Source organism: Pterocles gutturalis, unplaced genomic scaffold (genome assembly GCF_000699245.1).
Source record: "Pterocles gutturalis isolate BGI_N339 unplaced genomic scaffold, ASM69924v1 scaffold15932, whole genome shotgun sequence".
In the NCBI taxonomy this organism is placed as follows: Eukaryota; Metazoa; Chordata; class Aves; order Pterocliformes; family Pteroclidae; genus Pterocles; species Pterocles gutturalis.
Window position 1 is genome coordinate 1 of NW_010113085.1, and position 16,146 is coordinate 16,146.

A 16,146-nucleotide genomic window follows, 5' to 3' on the forward strand; every position below is an offset into this window, starting at 1 on the left:
GATTGCATTATTCTTTAAATGCCTTTCAGCAGTACTCAGTATAATCTGCTCCGTAATTTTCCCAGGAACTGAGGTCAGATTAACAGCTCTGTAGCTCCCTGGGTCTTCCCTCACGCCCTTTGTGTAGACTGGAATAACACTGGCTAGCTCCCCAATAACACTCAGCAGGGACCTCCCCACACTCCCAGGACTTTTGGTAGATGATGGAGAGGGGCCCTGACATAGCATCCGCTAGCTCCTGCAGTATTCTGGGATGAATCCCATCAGGCCCCCTGGACTTGTGAACATTCAGCTGATACAGCTGGTGCCTTACAATTTCAGTGTCCACAAATGGAAAGTCACTGTTCCCACACTCATGGTCCTCTGACTCAGGGGACTGGGCAGCCCAAGGTCTATCAGTGTTATTAAAGACTGAGGCAAAAAATGCATTGAATGCCTCCACTTTTTCATTGGTATTAGTCAAATGGCCATCTTCAACAGGTATTGGTCCAGTGTTTTCTTTAGACCTTCTCTTGCTGCTAATGTACTTGAAGAAGCCTTTTAAGGGATCATAGAGAAGTTTGCAAAGGAAGCAAGCTTCATGTCTCACGTGGGTTTCTGAACAAAGGATGTTGGCTTCTGGGGAGAACATAATTATAGGGAAAGTGAGATTTTTCCGTGAGCCCAGGTCTATACCACAAAGCATCCTTCTGTCCGCTAGGGTGAAGGATGTGCCTCCTGTTTTCCAGATGTTGAATCTGAATGCTTTTCTATTTTTCCATTTCTCTTTCACTTCCAAGCTGAATTAGCTGTAGAGTGATGTGAGTGGTTACTTTCAGCTAGATCCAGATGTAAAAATATGTCTTGCCCCTGGATGGGGTGTGCTGGGGAGAGCAGCTGCTTTCCCGATCTAGACTGTGACCATCTGCATTCTGATTCTGTGGAATTGAAGCTGGCTGTCAGCTATGGCAGTGCTGAGCAAGGTACCATTGAGTACGACCTTGCTGCTGCTTCCTTCCTTGTTGCACTTCTGTATAGATGTGGTATCTTTTCCCTTTTTAACAATTAAATCAGTTCTGTTTAATTTGCCTTTTTTCTTAGATATTCTGAAGCCTACTAAATTTCATTTATCAATCTTAGCAGTTCGGTGTCTCATTTTAGTGGTATATGTGCATACATGTGATATTTTTGACCAACACTTTTCAGTGGAATTCTGTGTCCTGTGCTGATTAATGCTTCCCTTATTCTGCCACTTTTCTCTAAGGGTATGAAGCAGTAGGCTACAAACTGCAAGACCCACTTCTACTTATGGAGAAGTTTGAGCTAAAGAAAAACCTTAACTTTTGTTTAGGTCAGGGTGAAGTCCACTATTTGTTTTGAATGCTGACTGGTAGCTATCTGACAGTGTTTTTGTGTTGCTTATGTCACCATAGCCATTTTCTTTAGTGAAGTATTTAACTTAAAAGCCTGTACCTCTGTTTTTCCCATCTAGCCTTGGACTATTGCCTTTAATGAGCCCCCAGGTTTTCTTTCTGTCTGTGGTGCTAGATGGTCATGCTTTGTTAGCAGTATCTGTCAGCCACAAGGAATGAGGTTGAATGGTCCAGAAAGCAGAACGTAAAAGACCTTTTTTATTTTAAGAAGCATGTTCTTACATCTTATTAACTGACAAACTATGCTATGTAATGCAACCCCTGGCTGGGTGGGCAACAACTGAAATTATAGAGGCTCTGTCTGCTGTCCATTGTTACTCAGGTGGATCTCCACTTTCACGTAAAGCCAGCAGCATTCCTTTAAGTAAAGCACTAGAGAGATGTCTCTGGGCACTGGGAGTGGGGCTAGGAGGAGCTCTTTGCCTTTCTGTAAAAATCTATACATCAAACTTCTGGAGAAGAGTGCTGGGCTATATTGGGAGAATGAGCAGGCTGATAGTACAGAAGACTTGTAGTGTGAGATTAGAATTGTTACTTGTGAAGATTTAGGGGCAGTAAATGCTGCCAGCAAACCTTTTCAAGTGTATGAAAACTTTTTAATGTTTACATCCCAGCTGAAATTTGTTCCTTCTGAGAGGTACTGGATTTATTTCTGTGTCAGTGGTTGGAGAATCTTTTCTTTTTAGATCAAAAGTGGAAGAGTGAAAGAGCCACTTCCTGCCCGTTGTGGTTGGTACTAGTAATTCGTGGCATAGCCTTATCTTTGCACGTGGCTTAACTTGCAGTAAAGAATCAGTGGTGGCCATTAAGGAAGGATGTTGTCCTGGGCAAGCCTCTTACTGTTGAGGTACCAAAGAGGTGAGATGTGTGGGGACTGGTCAATGCTAACATGCTTCTTATGAGCCAAGAATGTCCTGACAAACCAGTGCTATTACTGGCTGGCTCACAGGCTTGACAGGCTGCAAAAAAATCTGAAGATCAAGTGTTTACCTCAAATAAATTCCACAATAATTTTAGAATTTTGTCAGTGTTCAGTTTAAATAGATCTCCCATATCCAATACTGAAGGACTGCTACACTCAGTGAAGCTGTGAATATTTGTACTGTAATCCAGTGAGTGAGAATGAATTGGATACCAGGTACTCCAGAACAGGTTGGTATTTTTACTTTATTGTCTGCCTGTGCTTTAATCCAAGAGTTTAAACTCGTTTGGAAGGAATTGTTGTCAGAGGACACACTGAGTGTGTCCGACCATCAAAGTGGTTCTTGGAAAGATACGGAGTAGGAAATTGTCCTTTGAAGGCTTGGCAGAGGGCAGGTTGCTCTCCACGCTTTAAGGAGGGTGTATGTCCTAACTAGGTCTGCATTTCTGGATATCTGTGGAGGTTCAGAGTTTGGGCTAGACAACAGCAATTGAATCTTAAGTTAAACATTACTTGGGAAACACAAGCTGCTGTGTCTTTGTTTATGCTGCTTCTGTTATCTGCCCAAGTTTAAGACTGGGATCTGGATCAAGTGTAGTTTAAAGATAAACTTTCTAGCAGTCTTGATCAATCTCATGAACACTGGTTAGGATGGGCCACCAAGAGACCCCTTGGTTCCCAGTAATTGATTCTATGGCTCTTTTACAGAAAAGCCTCCCAACCCAGTGTAGAAGTATATAAGACCAAGTGGGACCTAACCACTGATTGATGTGTGGTTCTGCTCTTTGAAGACTCCAGAAATGGTCTGGGTTTTCCAAATGTCTGCTGTAGAGTTATAGTAGTTTCCAAGATTTTAGTTTTGTGCTTTTAAGATTGAATGCATGCAGGAAGTTAATAAGACAAATTAGTGTGGAAGGTATAAACAGCTTTGTTTTTTGTATGTATGCATTGACAAAGCAGTTACTTTTTAATTCAAACTACAGTAGTAAGCTTTGGGTCTGCATGTATGAAACCATGTTTTAAAATCCCTGCCCCCACCTGAGAAAGCAGACTTTAAAACCCTTTTTCCACCATTTTGATGATGACCTACCATTTGGATACTTGTAATCCTCAATCTGTATAAAAGTTATGTTTTGCATTAAATCCGTTGTTTTTTTTTTTTTTTCCCATGTGGATTGCTGAAGTAATCCTCTGTGTGCCCTATAGCTTGTTCTCCAAATTGCTTGCATACAGTCTCCTAATTTCTAGGAGTGCTGTTCAGAAAGTTTTAAAACTTTGATTTTAAACAAAATTCAGCTAGATATGTTTCTAACCAGAAGTCTGTTGTATACCTTCTGCATCTCTAAAATCCTGTCCTACTGAAACTGTTAAGTACCTTCTGTAATTTAGCAAGTATGAGTCAAAAGGAGCATTTGTCAAAAGCCAGTGATGTACTTGGTAATGAGTAAGAATCTTTTTATAATTACTTTTGTTGGGATTTCTTTCCTCTTGAAGATTTTATGGGAGAGAAGAAATCTATTCCAAGGAGAGGGTATATTCACAGTTTTGCCAGTAGATGGATATTGCTGGATTGTTAATGGTGTACTGAAATATATTTTCTGTGTCTCATGTTGCATGCATCTACAATTTTTTTTTAAATCATAACTATGTATCTTAAATGCAGAACATGTAGTGAGAGATTCCAGCATTTCTCCTCTGGTTTATCCTGGTTTTTAAAACTATTTTACTTTTAAAAAAAAATCAGAAAAATCTCCTTCAAAAAAGATATAAAACTGCTTGACATTGACCATGTCTTGATGTCTTTAGCTAACCACATAAGGATTTATACTAACCCCTGGAATACATGTTGGGATAGCTGATTGCATTCCACCATGAAAACTTTTCCAGAGTCTTGTCCTCGCTGTCCATGCTATAGTTATCGGCTTCCTCCCCATCCCTTTGTAGGTCACACATAGCTGACCTGAGTGGAGAGTTCTTTCATCACAGGATGGATTCAGTGATCTCGTATGTGTAGCGCTGCACTACGTAAGTTGTGTTGATGTGACTGATGGAAGCAGTCAACTGCAGTGTGTGGGCAGGAATGCGTAGCTAACGTGGGGAACTGAGAACCTCATAAGGTGCCTTTGCTGAGGCTAGTGTAGGGTGTAAATAGATCCTCTGCCACCCTGATAGCACTAGAGGGTTTGAGTTCTGTCTGAAGTTCCAGTCACCTTGTACTAGGCTAGTGCTCTGACATCTATTCTGTAGTGTTTTCCAGTTTAGTGCTAATTGCTCTAAAGCAGATTTACTGTTTCTTGATCCACAGCTATACTGGAATAAATCACTGTAGGTTCAAGTCGCTTAGGTTAATAGGATCCTGTCTGATATAATTTTAGTCAGGACTGTGAAGCTGCATTTGGAAGGCACCTTCTTCCCCCTATAGTACACCTCTTCTGGTGTTAAGATGGGGAGACCTCTTGAGTGTGAATGAACTATATGTACCTGAGCCTTTTATAATATGTAACTTCATAGCAGTTCCTTCTGTAAGCATGTAAATACTTAAATGAGGACCAAGACCTTGCCCAACTGGTCAGTCTTGGTAATGAGCTCTCCAGAGGGCAATATTATGTTTGGAATAGGTGGCAACTGCACCAATGCATACTGGAATTGAGGTGGGGGCACCGTGATGTTAAAGCTCTCATATTTTGAAGGAGGATGAAGGAAACTTAGAGTGGTGACAGTGAACAAGAGGTGTTGTCTAGGACACTGATGTCTTGCCTTTGAGAAATCTGTGAGTGGTGACTTTTAACAGTGTCTTGCTCTTCTAGATATTTTGGCTTTGTTATAAATCCCATTTTATAAATGTGTCCTTGAAACAGAGGTCTTTTTTCTCTTGTAGGTTTTTGTTTAAAATGTCTAATAATTTTCCATCAAGGAGTGTATAGGAGCAGCCTTTAAAAATATGGCTGTAATATTAGTCTCTTATGATCAAGTGAGCTAGTTTAGAGATCATCTTTGTACAGTTCTTGCAGAAAGCGCAGCTATGTCTTAACCACAGAAACCTAATTTATAAAAACCTAGCGTATGACTAAGTGTTCATCTATAAGTCAGAATAAGTAATCTATAAGTCAGACTCTTGGAAGTAGGATCTGTGATGTTTTCATGGAAACATCTCAATACTTAATTTTTACAAGAGATTCTCTTTGCTTTTTTTCAGTGTTTGTCTTGGTTTAGTGGGTTTGTGTTTAGTAATATTTCATTTACTGTAAAGTATCTCAGAGGGACTCAAACCTGGTGTTTTACTATGCTTTACTATAAGCCATTATCTCACATTTTTCCATCCCCACAGTCTTTTAAGTTGGTAAATGTTACCTTCTCTGCAGACATTTCTAGTAAAAAATGGGCATTGATTATAAAATAACCCAAGCTATTTTCTTACCTTGAAAAAATGTAAGCTGTAACATGAAATGTCTAGCTCAAAACAGTTAAAAGTATGTCTAGATTCTACTCACACGTTTTAATAAGTTTTTTAAACTGATCACTGAACCTGATTTTTTTAAATGCAGATCTTTATTCTGTTATTGAAAAGCTAAGTTGAAATTTGTCTTTGTTTGCAGAGAGAGCCACCTGAGTGTGCTAGCAAGTTACAGAACAGCTGTCTTCTCAAACTTGTGAACAGAAAGGATATTCTCTGCTCCCTTTTTTAAATGGTAAGTTGTCCAAGGGAGCTCTTACTGAACATACCTTGTCACTTACTTTGGATTTGTGTGAATCTATTACAAATAGCTTTGAAAACTGTGGTAAGTCCTTAAATCGAAGACCAATAGTGAAGTTTAGAAACTGTCCAGAAGGTTTTGAGTTAGCATTGGGAAAGACGTTTATATTTTTGTAATGTTGAAGATATGCTGTATTAGGCACTGAAACAAATGTCAAAAGCACTGATAGCCCAGGAGACTAATAAAATTTAAACACTAATCTTGTTATGTAGAAAACAGAAACAATTTTACTTTATTCATGGTTGTTCATGAGATATTGGATTTGTAAATTTGCATCTGTTAATTACTTTTGCCCTCTATAATCTGTACTTTGCTGATGTGTCGTCTGAGAGATTTAAACTAGGTTGAATGTTTGACTGTTTGCCTCAGAGTGCAATGGATATTAAAAGATTTATATTTATTGATATTAAACTAGCTTTGTGGGGAAAAATCCCCCTGCCCCTCAGTCTGTCTCAGCTGCGACATGCACACCACAGACTTCTAGATGAGGAATATCTCTTGTGTGGTGGAAGAGTATGAGAACAGCTGTGCAGTGCTTCCTTCACTGTGTGATAGAAGATATGGACCACACTGGGTGATGGTGATGAAAGGCTACTGCCCAATTGCGGACAATTTTGTTAGAATAAATAAAGGTGTTTATTGTAACTCTTATTTCAGGAGGCTGCAGATTGTCTGCTTCTGCAGTGGGAAAGAGAAACCTTTTGAGGAGGGGAAGAAGCTGGAGAGCAGTTTTGTTCTTCCTTCAGAGAAAATGAGGTTAAAAGTAGTATTAGCTACTGCTAGGAAAGACCGCTTTCTTCCTGCGTTGTTCACTGCAGTGCTGCCTTTGGCAGAAATCGCAGCCAGCCTTGCTTTGAGGTCTCTGAAGAAAGCAAAGTTTGCAGCAGTGCTTTAGAATACTGCTGATTTTGCCTATGTCCTAGAGCTGACTCTGGCTGTAACCCTGGCTATGATCCTTTGGCACACTTTGTCCCCTCAGCTGAGATTCACATCTGCTTGTTTTAATTTTGAGTTCTGATGATATGCTTGATGCTATTCAAGATGCTTATCAGCATATGTGTTTTGAAAGTGATTGCACCTTAAGTTAGGAAAAACTCAGTTCTGTAAGACTTAGGTACGCATGCCTTCACAATATCAAGTAAGAAACTTGATTTTGAGGGATGAAGGGATCAGGAAGCAGTATGATGCACACAGAAGTGTGAAAGTTATGACAACAGCCTTTGAAGGAGGGAGATGAAAGAAAACCCTTTCTTTCCCTCTTCTGCCCCTCCCTCAATTCCCATTAAGTGGTAAGGTAACTTGATGGTTGTAAACTGAAATTGTTTGGAAAACGAATCACTTGCTTTAAATTTCAAAGGTGGAGGAAGTGTGTTGGGAAAAGTGGTCTGCAAAAAATTTGGTAAGCCAAATGGGCGTATAAAAGACTGATAATATGCTTCACTACTAGATTATTAATTAACATATTGCTTATTTAATGAAACAGTGAGATTTAGTCCTCTTAATATATATATCCTGTTGTCACATAGATGTGCACACACGTGGAACACGTGTGCAAGGGACTCTCCAGTAGTTAATCCATATCTGTGGTCACTGCAGTAGCTGACTTTAAGACCCCTGATCTCTCCAGTGTCTGGCCCCCAGATTTATGATGTCTCTAGTAGCTGGTTTTACAGACCTCTTCTCCTGCTTTTGGGATTAAAAAAGTCACAGCTGTCATATTTTAACTTCCAATGTTTATTTTTTTTTATGTTATAAGCTTAGCACTTGTTAGGGCACTGTTATGTTTCAGTTGTATTTCATGCTGCATGGAAACATCATTGATTGCTTTTATTCATGGGAGGTTGTAGAGATTGTTACAGAAATAAGAACTGAGATTTAGGAATATTTTACCTTGGTTGTATTTATTCATACAACTTTAAAATTTATTTTGAGATATTTGCTGTTCATACTCTGTGTAGTGTTATAAAATATTTTCTGTTTCTTTGTGCAGGGTAAGCACAACCTTCATGTAGAGTTGAATTGAAATGTATCTAGTGTTTAATAGTCTGGAGTTTAATGTAGCTGAAGGGTATTTAGAGACAGAATGCTAAACACACTTGAAAATAATCAACTTTTGATTTTTTTAAAAAATGTTAAACTAATTTTAATAAGCATAAATTATAACTTTTGGTTGAACGGTGATCATTCATATATCACAAACATTCTAGTAGGATATACAATTTGGAAACTCTACCTGGTCAATAAAATAATCTTGTATTTAAAATAATGATTGATTTCTACAGAAATTTAGTATTTTTATTTTTAAATTTCTGCTTCAGAGAATTTCACTGAAGTCATAATTAAAAATTTAAATGGCTTAATTTGTCTGTTTTGTGTGCCTAGCAAGGTGTTTTCGTTTCAAATTAAGTCACTTGGATTATAATTGAGCCTGGTCTTTTCTTGCTTCTATGGATTTCCTAGAGTGTTTTGCTCATCTAACTGCCCCCAAAAGTTGTCACGGTGCTCAAAACACAACTATTGTAAGTAGCACGCACTGGCTTTTCTGAACTTCCATTGTAATCCTATTCTGCACCACAAAGAAAGTTAGAGAGTGTGTAGTCTGGAAGGAAGTGCCAAATGCAGGGCTTGAAAAAAGACGCTGATGCTTACCAGCCCTAAATGTGAATTCGCTAGACTGGCTGAAGAACAACTTTGTCATCACATACAAGCGATTCTAAGAAATACATGTTTGTAGTTGGTTTGGCATATAAAAATGTTGCATTTTCAATTATATGTTTTGAAGAAAGATGTTAAAATTATGTTTCTGATTGCTGTGTGGATAGGACTGTACCAGTCTTTAGAAATACTTTTATTGTGAAAGCAACTTGGATACTTTTAGTCGGGGTTAAACCAAATTTATTTGCACAGACTTTTGCCTGTACTATGACTCTATAGTCATATAACCTGTATCCTTTGTGGCTGACAAATTTATAGAAAGATTTAGTAACTTAAATTCTTGATTTAAAACAAATTGTTAAGAAAAGTTTCCTCCAAATTTTCTTCAGAACACTACATTTTTACTGTGAAGGAAAGAAGATTTTCAGAATAGGAGAGAGTGAGAGTGCAAGGTAGGTTGGGCAGTAGACAAGTAGTCTTCGGGAGTATGGTGGAAGGTTTTTGGACTACTCAGACAGCCAAAAGCTGAAGATCACTAATTACACAGCAGTGGATGGAGGGAGAAGTAGGTCAATGTTTCCCAAATGGTCTCCTGGGGAGAAAAAAGGCCTATGAGAGAGCAGAAAATATCCTAGAATCCTTGTGTTACAAATGGTAAAGCCAAAATGATTTGGACCTGGTTTGGGGAGACTTAAAACATGATAGAGAAGTCTGATCACAGATTCTGATCTTAATTAAGAGGTACATGCATTTTCTATGAGCTTTTCTTGTTTTCTGTCTGATTTTGATACTAAAGAGGCTGAATATTTTGGCTCAACTCCTGCCCGTCTTGGGTTAAACTCTATTCAGTGTGCACTTATTTATGTTTTGGACTTGACTGCATGGAGTTGAGGGACTTTATATTTTTAAATTGCAGCCTGGCAAAGCGGGTTTAATGTTAATATACAAGGAAGAGTAATTTGGTAAAGCTGGCATCTGTGCTGTGAGAGCCTTAGCATGCCCGTCATGTTTTCAAGATAGTGATATGAAAACACACAGAAATATTCTTCATTATCACAGCCTGGGACTGTAGGATATTCAGTGCTACTTCAATACTGCAAATAAATGAAGTCATTGGCCTCTTCTCTGAACTTTTCTATGATTGGCATGAGTAACTTCCTTTCTGAATTATGCAGCTCGTGTATGGATTATGTGTAGGGATCTGCCTGAAGAGGAGGTTTAAATCTTGGTTGCCTGTGCAATGATTAACTAGATCAGCTTCTAAATTTAACTGATGTTGTTAAATTGCTTCTTGCACTGTGTGTAGTTTAGTCTCTAATAGCTTGATTTTTTTTCCATAAACGCAGCTTGTAGTCTCTGTAGATTACATTGACTAAAGTGTAGTTAAGGGGAGTGTAAGTATTGATAGGTTTGTTGCATAATTTGGTGGGGTGTACGGAAGATCCGTGTAATCGTGGATACTTTAAAGGACAGTCTTTGAGAATCAGTCAGTGAGTTTTTGCCTAGTGTTACCCTGTCACTTCACAAAAACTCTGGTCTCCAATGAAGTTGCACAAGTTTTACTCAGTTTGTGATTCTCAAATAGCTTCAGGCAGGGTGCCAACAAACACAGTATTGCCTCCTGGAGCCTCATCGCAGAGGTGGCAATAGCAGTCCTCTTTTTGATTACAGCCTTAGTCAAGAAATCTGTTCCTCTTGGATCATGGGATCTTGTGAGTTCAATGTGATTTAAACTGATAATTGCATTTCACAGGAGAATATTTTATCACCAGGATAAGAGCAACAACAGTGGTAGGATGGAGGCAAATTTATATTAAGCTCACTTCAGAGTTCTGCGTTTTTCTTTGTTTCTGTTTAAAGAAAAAAAAAAATCATCCTGGACAACAGCATTCTAAGATTTAATTTTTTTCCCTGTTTTCACTTGTGTGTCTAGGTTCAAAATCTACTCACTGGTGTTAAGAATTAACATCTACTTCTAGGAGGCTTTTTTGTTAAAAACAATTTAATGTCAGAACAATTTTGAAAGTGTTTTGGTACATCATGCAAAATATTTTGAAGCAAACTCACAGCAAGCTTCAGGACTAACCATTGTGGAACCAGAGTGGGGAAAAGAATTTATTTTGGAAACAGGTGCTGAAATTAATTTCAAACTGCTTTCTTTAAGTTCACAAGAGACTGCAGTGATCATCGGGATCTGGATAGTTGCCTTTTCCTCTCTAACTTCAGGAATAAAATTAAAGCATGTTTCATAAATATTAATTGCAGTCATATACGTTTTAAATAAAATGTTAACTTGTAAAGCTTCCTCATTTTAGATGTGCAGTTTGTATATTTAGTGTTAAACAGACTGCCCTTAAACTTTGTTAATCTGTTTGCAGCTACATAGCTTCTTTATGTAACTACCTCAGCTATGCATTAAAACAGTTTAAAAATAGGTATTAATGGCTCCTTATACTTTAAAACAAAACAAAAAAAAGGCACTGAGAATCTTTGCAGGCAGCTGCCTGATCTGAAGCCTTCCAGCATTTAGTTAGCTAGGTACATTTTCCTCATGATTTGAGGAGAAGCTGTGTTTAGTCCTCAGGGTTTTTGGAAAGAGTTGACATATGGGGCCTGTCTGAGGAATTTTCACATTCAAATAAGAACACAGTATTTGCATAAGATATTTTACCCTTATGGTGGGAGGGGAGTTTTGGAAGTCTGTGGGGAGTGGAAAGAGGGAGGAGCAACTACTCTGTCCCATTCTTTTAGTTATTGTATTATTTTTTTTTGAGAGTAAGAAACAGTCTTTAGAATCTGTCTAGGACTGGAGTCCTCAGTGCAGGAAGGATATGGACCTGGTGGAGCAGGTCCAGAGGAGGGCCATGAAGATGTTCAGCGGGCTGGATCACCTCTTGTATGAGGACAAGCTGAAAGAGTTGGGGTTGTTCAGCCTGGAGAAGAGAAGGCTCCGAGGAGACCTAATAGCAGCCTTCCAGTACTTAAAAGGAGCCTACACGAGAGATGGGGAGGGACTCTATCAGGGAGTGTAGTGAGAGGACAAGGGGTAATGGTTTTAATCTGAAAGAGGGGAGATTTAGACTAGAAAGAAGTTTTTTACTATGAGGGTGGTGAGGCACAGGAACAGGTTGCCCAGGGAAGCTGTGGATGCCCCATCCCTGGAGGTGTTCAAGGCCAGGCTGGATGAGGCTTTGAGCAACCTGGTCTAGTGGGAGGTGTCCCTACCCATGGCAGGGGGGTTGGAACTTCATGATCTTTAAGGTTCCCTGTTTTTTTTTATTGTTAAAGTAATGGGAAACAAGTAAAGAAATTTTCTGTTGTCTATGAATTGCAAGAATTAAGACTTGTTAGATCGAAAACATAGAAAGACTAGGTTCCTTTTTTTTTTTTTTCAGTGGTTTCTCCTTGATTTTGTCTTACTTTGTTGGAAAAGGAAAAAAGGACCTTCCCAATTTACCAGGAGCGAAGAGCAACTGCTTTTCTTGAGATGTGATGGTAGCGTTCATCAGATTGGTGACTTCTTCCTGAGAAGAGGATAACAGGTTTTTTTCCTGAGTTTGTCTGCCCTCCTCTTTCAGAGTACTATACCGTTATTAAAAAAATATCCTTTAATACTTCATGGTTTTAGAATTAATTCGGTCTTAAATATTTATGGGTTTTTGCTATTTTTTTCTTTGTAAACAAACCACAGAAATCAATGTATACCAAGTTAGCATTCACCAAAACCATATTTTTATGGAAAAAATGGAAATGATGCGGGCATTAACCATTTATATGGCTAACAAGGTATACAGAATTTGTAATGTGTACATGAGATGTCGTGTCTTTGGGACATGACAGATGCCTTTGTGAGCCTGAGGAATAAATGCATGTAAGAAATATCTGTTTTCTTCTATTCAGTAAAATTTTTGTTGACCTTGTCAGAGCTTGCTGGGAGTCATATGTGATTTTGGGAAATGTGGTAGCAGGGGGTGACAGAAAATTGCAACAGCTCTGGGCTCTTTAGTGTCATAGGTCTGTATTCCTACCAATAAGATGGACTAGGACTAGAGGGCATGACTTATGAGGAGCAGCTGAATATACTAGGTTTGTTCAGCTTGGGAGAAGAGGATGCCAAGGGATGACCTCATCACTGTCTGAAACTTCCTCATGTGTGAGCGGAAAGGGAGGTGCTGATCTTGTCTCTCTGGTGTCCGGTGACAGGACACACGAGGGAATGACTTAAAGCTGCATCAGGGGAAGTTCAGATTAGATATTAGGAAAAGTTCTTCACTGGGAGGGCAGTCAAGCACTGGAACAAGTTCTGCAGGGAAGTAGTCATGGCCACAAGCCGCCTGGGATTCAAGAAGCATTTGGACAACACTCTTAGGTATTTGATTTAACTTTTAGGCTGCCTGGTGTGGAGTCAGGAGTTGCACTTGATGATCCTCATGGGTCCCTTCCGAGTCAGGATATTCGATAATTCTGTGACTAGACTTAAATCCTCTTTCTATGACAATATTGATGCAATTTCTTGTAAAAAGCAGTTACTAATCTTTCAGGGCTAGTTATCACGCTTAGGGTAGTCACTTGTGCTTAGCTTGCTATTCACCTACGCAACTAAAAGGTGTAACTAGTCTTTTGAATTCCTCTGTCCTGTTTCAGTATGAAAAGGAAGGTTAGCTTGAATTGCTGTTTGCTTTTTTTTTTTCTTTATGCTGAGGCAGATTGAGTGCTCTCACTATCACTTGTGTGGTCTCAGCTATAAGGGCTGTAATTCCATAAGCTGCTTTGACTTCTTCTTTCCTCTGGATTAAGTTTTTGCTCACTTCCAACCTGATTCCAGTCCTGGAAGCATCTCAGCCAGGAGCAGCAGTTATAATAGCAGAAATGTTGAAACAAGGAATGGGGAAAGGAACTGATTTATTAAATCAAGGAGTGGTTGGCTTACAGCTGTCTTAAAAGAAGCACAGCTTTAAGTGGAGTGGATCCTAAGGCAATAACTGGGTTTTGCTTCTGATGAGGAAACATAACTCATCTTGTGGTTCAAGCGGTTGTTTCTAAGTATTGGTGTGACCTAGGTCCAACTCCTGATCCTTCTACAGGCCCTGTGTGCCTGACAGTGTCATCAGGTAGCTTTGTGCCTCTTAACTGTATAACTGAGATGCTGCTTCTTGCCTTTCTGAAGTTTGGAGAGTAAACTTAATGTCTAGGTGTACAGATACTGTAGTAACAAAGGTATTATGCAACCTTCTTGTAATAGTCTTTCTGATGCTGTTTTGTAGTTGCAACCTTGCTAGGCTTAGGCAGTCTGTTCCTCCTTCAGTGCATTTTAGTTGGCTGTATTGCCAGGAATTTGGTATCTGGTTGACTGGCCAGCTAGTGGGGAAGATGAGAACCCTTCCCCAAGTGTTGGGTGGCTGAGTGCATTGTAGGGAAGGACAGAATAGATGAAGCTCTGACTGTTGTGTGTAGATTGTCTTTATTCCCTCTTTTCCCATGGAGCCTTCATTTGTAAATACTGGAGGGAGCCTTAATTAAAAAAGACTGTGTGACAGGTTTTCAGCCTTAGGATGATTGTTTATTTTTCAACCAGTATTTGCCTCTTTTCCTCCTCCTTGTCCTCAAAAAAATCAAACTAAAATAAAACTGTTCTTTTCCAGCCTTTATGTAGTGAATTAAAACCTGCCAAGACAACAGGCATTTTAGGGTGCGTTATGCTATTGGCTTAGTTTGGATCCAGGAGTTTATGATGCATATTCCACAGTTGTAGAGTATATGAACTCTTTTCCGATAAATCTAAAATCAAAAGGTGCTCTCTAGGAGCATACCTGACTGTGTTCAGCATCTAATGGGCCATGAGACCATGTGAGAGCTAGTTTGGAACAAATATCCCTGCTTCCCTACCAAAACAAAAGAATACGAGATGGGCACAAGATTATCAGCACCGGCTATTCTGCTCTGCAGGTCTCTCTGTTCCTGTTGTACTACAGAACTTGTTAATGAAGTCTTTAACCTTAGTTACTGTTCCTAATGCCTTTTGAAGTCTTTGACCATTCCCGAAAGTCCACAAATGGAAAACCACTGATGGATGGTGCTGCTCTCTTTCTTGTGGACTCCATGTATTCTGTTCAGTTCTGCTTTTATTATCCTCCCAACTCACCCACACCTTGACATTCACCTGCACTTGGCATTGACTGAAAGAGGAGAATTATAGAGATAGTAAATCAATATGATACTTCTGACAGTTCTGAAATTTCATAGACTCTTAAAAAGCTATGTTTACATTTTCAAGACACATATACATATATGTCTTGAAGAAAGACAGAAAGACTTGTGTTTAAAAAAAGATTCCACAAAGGATATTTAAATGCACTGATTTTAAATGCTGGACGAAAACAGACTTTAAAAATTACTTAGTGTTATCAGTGGTAACCTCTGCACCCCCAGTAATCTTAGCTGAGATTTGATGATTTTAACTGAGGGGAAAAAAGTTGATTAAGCCTCTTCTTAGTGATCGATTATATATGGTAAGAAGGCTTTTTTTTCCTTGAAGCTGGTTTCTGGAGCACTTCTACCCTGCCAGCTCCATGGAGATCTGTTGATACAATGCCAGATTTCATGGAACACAGCTTTTCAGCCTTCAAATCTTGAAAGGGGATTTTTAGAGAAGGCTAACTGCTGTATTCAGTCTGAGACCTACTATGGTTTATAGTAGCTTTTTTGTCTCATAATGGGAGTTACTGTATGTGTAATGAGGAAATCTCTTTAATGCTGCAAATAAGGTTTTGTAAGCCTACAGCACTATATCAAAACATGTTACTTTTACTAATGCCAGTGCCTGACATTCCTTTTCGGCTTCATTAAAAAACAAAAAGAACCCCAAAAAGAAAACAAACCCCCCAAAACAACAGAACACAACACCGGCCCCCCCCCCCCCCAAAAAAAAAAAAAAAAAAAAGCAACCTACCAACCAAAACCAAAAAAACAAAGCAAAGAACCTAAAACAAAATAAATGAAGACTGGGACAAGGATTATACATTGAATTATTAGGAAGTGAATTGTGGGTAGAACTTTGACATCTGAATTTGAGATTGTAGTAGAAAGGAAGATCTGTCACAAACCAGCCAGAAACACCAAGGGAAAGTGATGTTTTGTATTTGGGGAGATGCAGCTGCTTTCAGTCTTGATGTGTTTCATATGTTAATAAAATATTAGATACATGAAGTGTATTCAGGTTTCCTTTTTACTGCAGTTTTATTTCTCTTGGTATTCTGTTCCCAATGAAAGGTATAAATGGATATCTGTCCATGTAACTTAATTTAAAAGATGTCTTTAGTATCAATAATGCCAGGAATAGGGATACCATCCATTGTGGTTTCTGTTGGATGCCGTGTCACTTGCTTGTGATTCAGTTGTAGGG

At 38.9% G+C, this 16,146-nt stretch overlaps 1 protein-coding gene across 1 annotated transcript in view; it reads left to right on the plus strand.

Annotated features, from left to right (window-relative positions):
• Positions 1-4,288: 4,288 nt before the first annotated feature.
• WASF3 (WAS protein family, member 3) overlaps positions 4,289-16,146 on the plus strand; it is a 47,953-nt gene continuing 36,095 nt past the window's right edge. The window contains exons 1-2 of the mRNA XM_010074325.1: positions 4,289-4,400; positions 5,931-6,023. The gene's annotated coding sequence lies outside the window, so the exon portion shown is untranslated. The remainder of the gene's footprint in view (positions 4,401-5,930; positions 6,024-16,146) is intronic.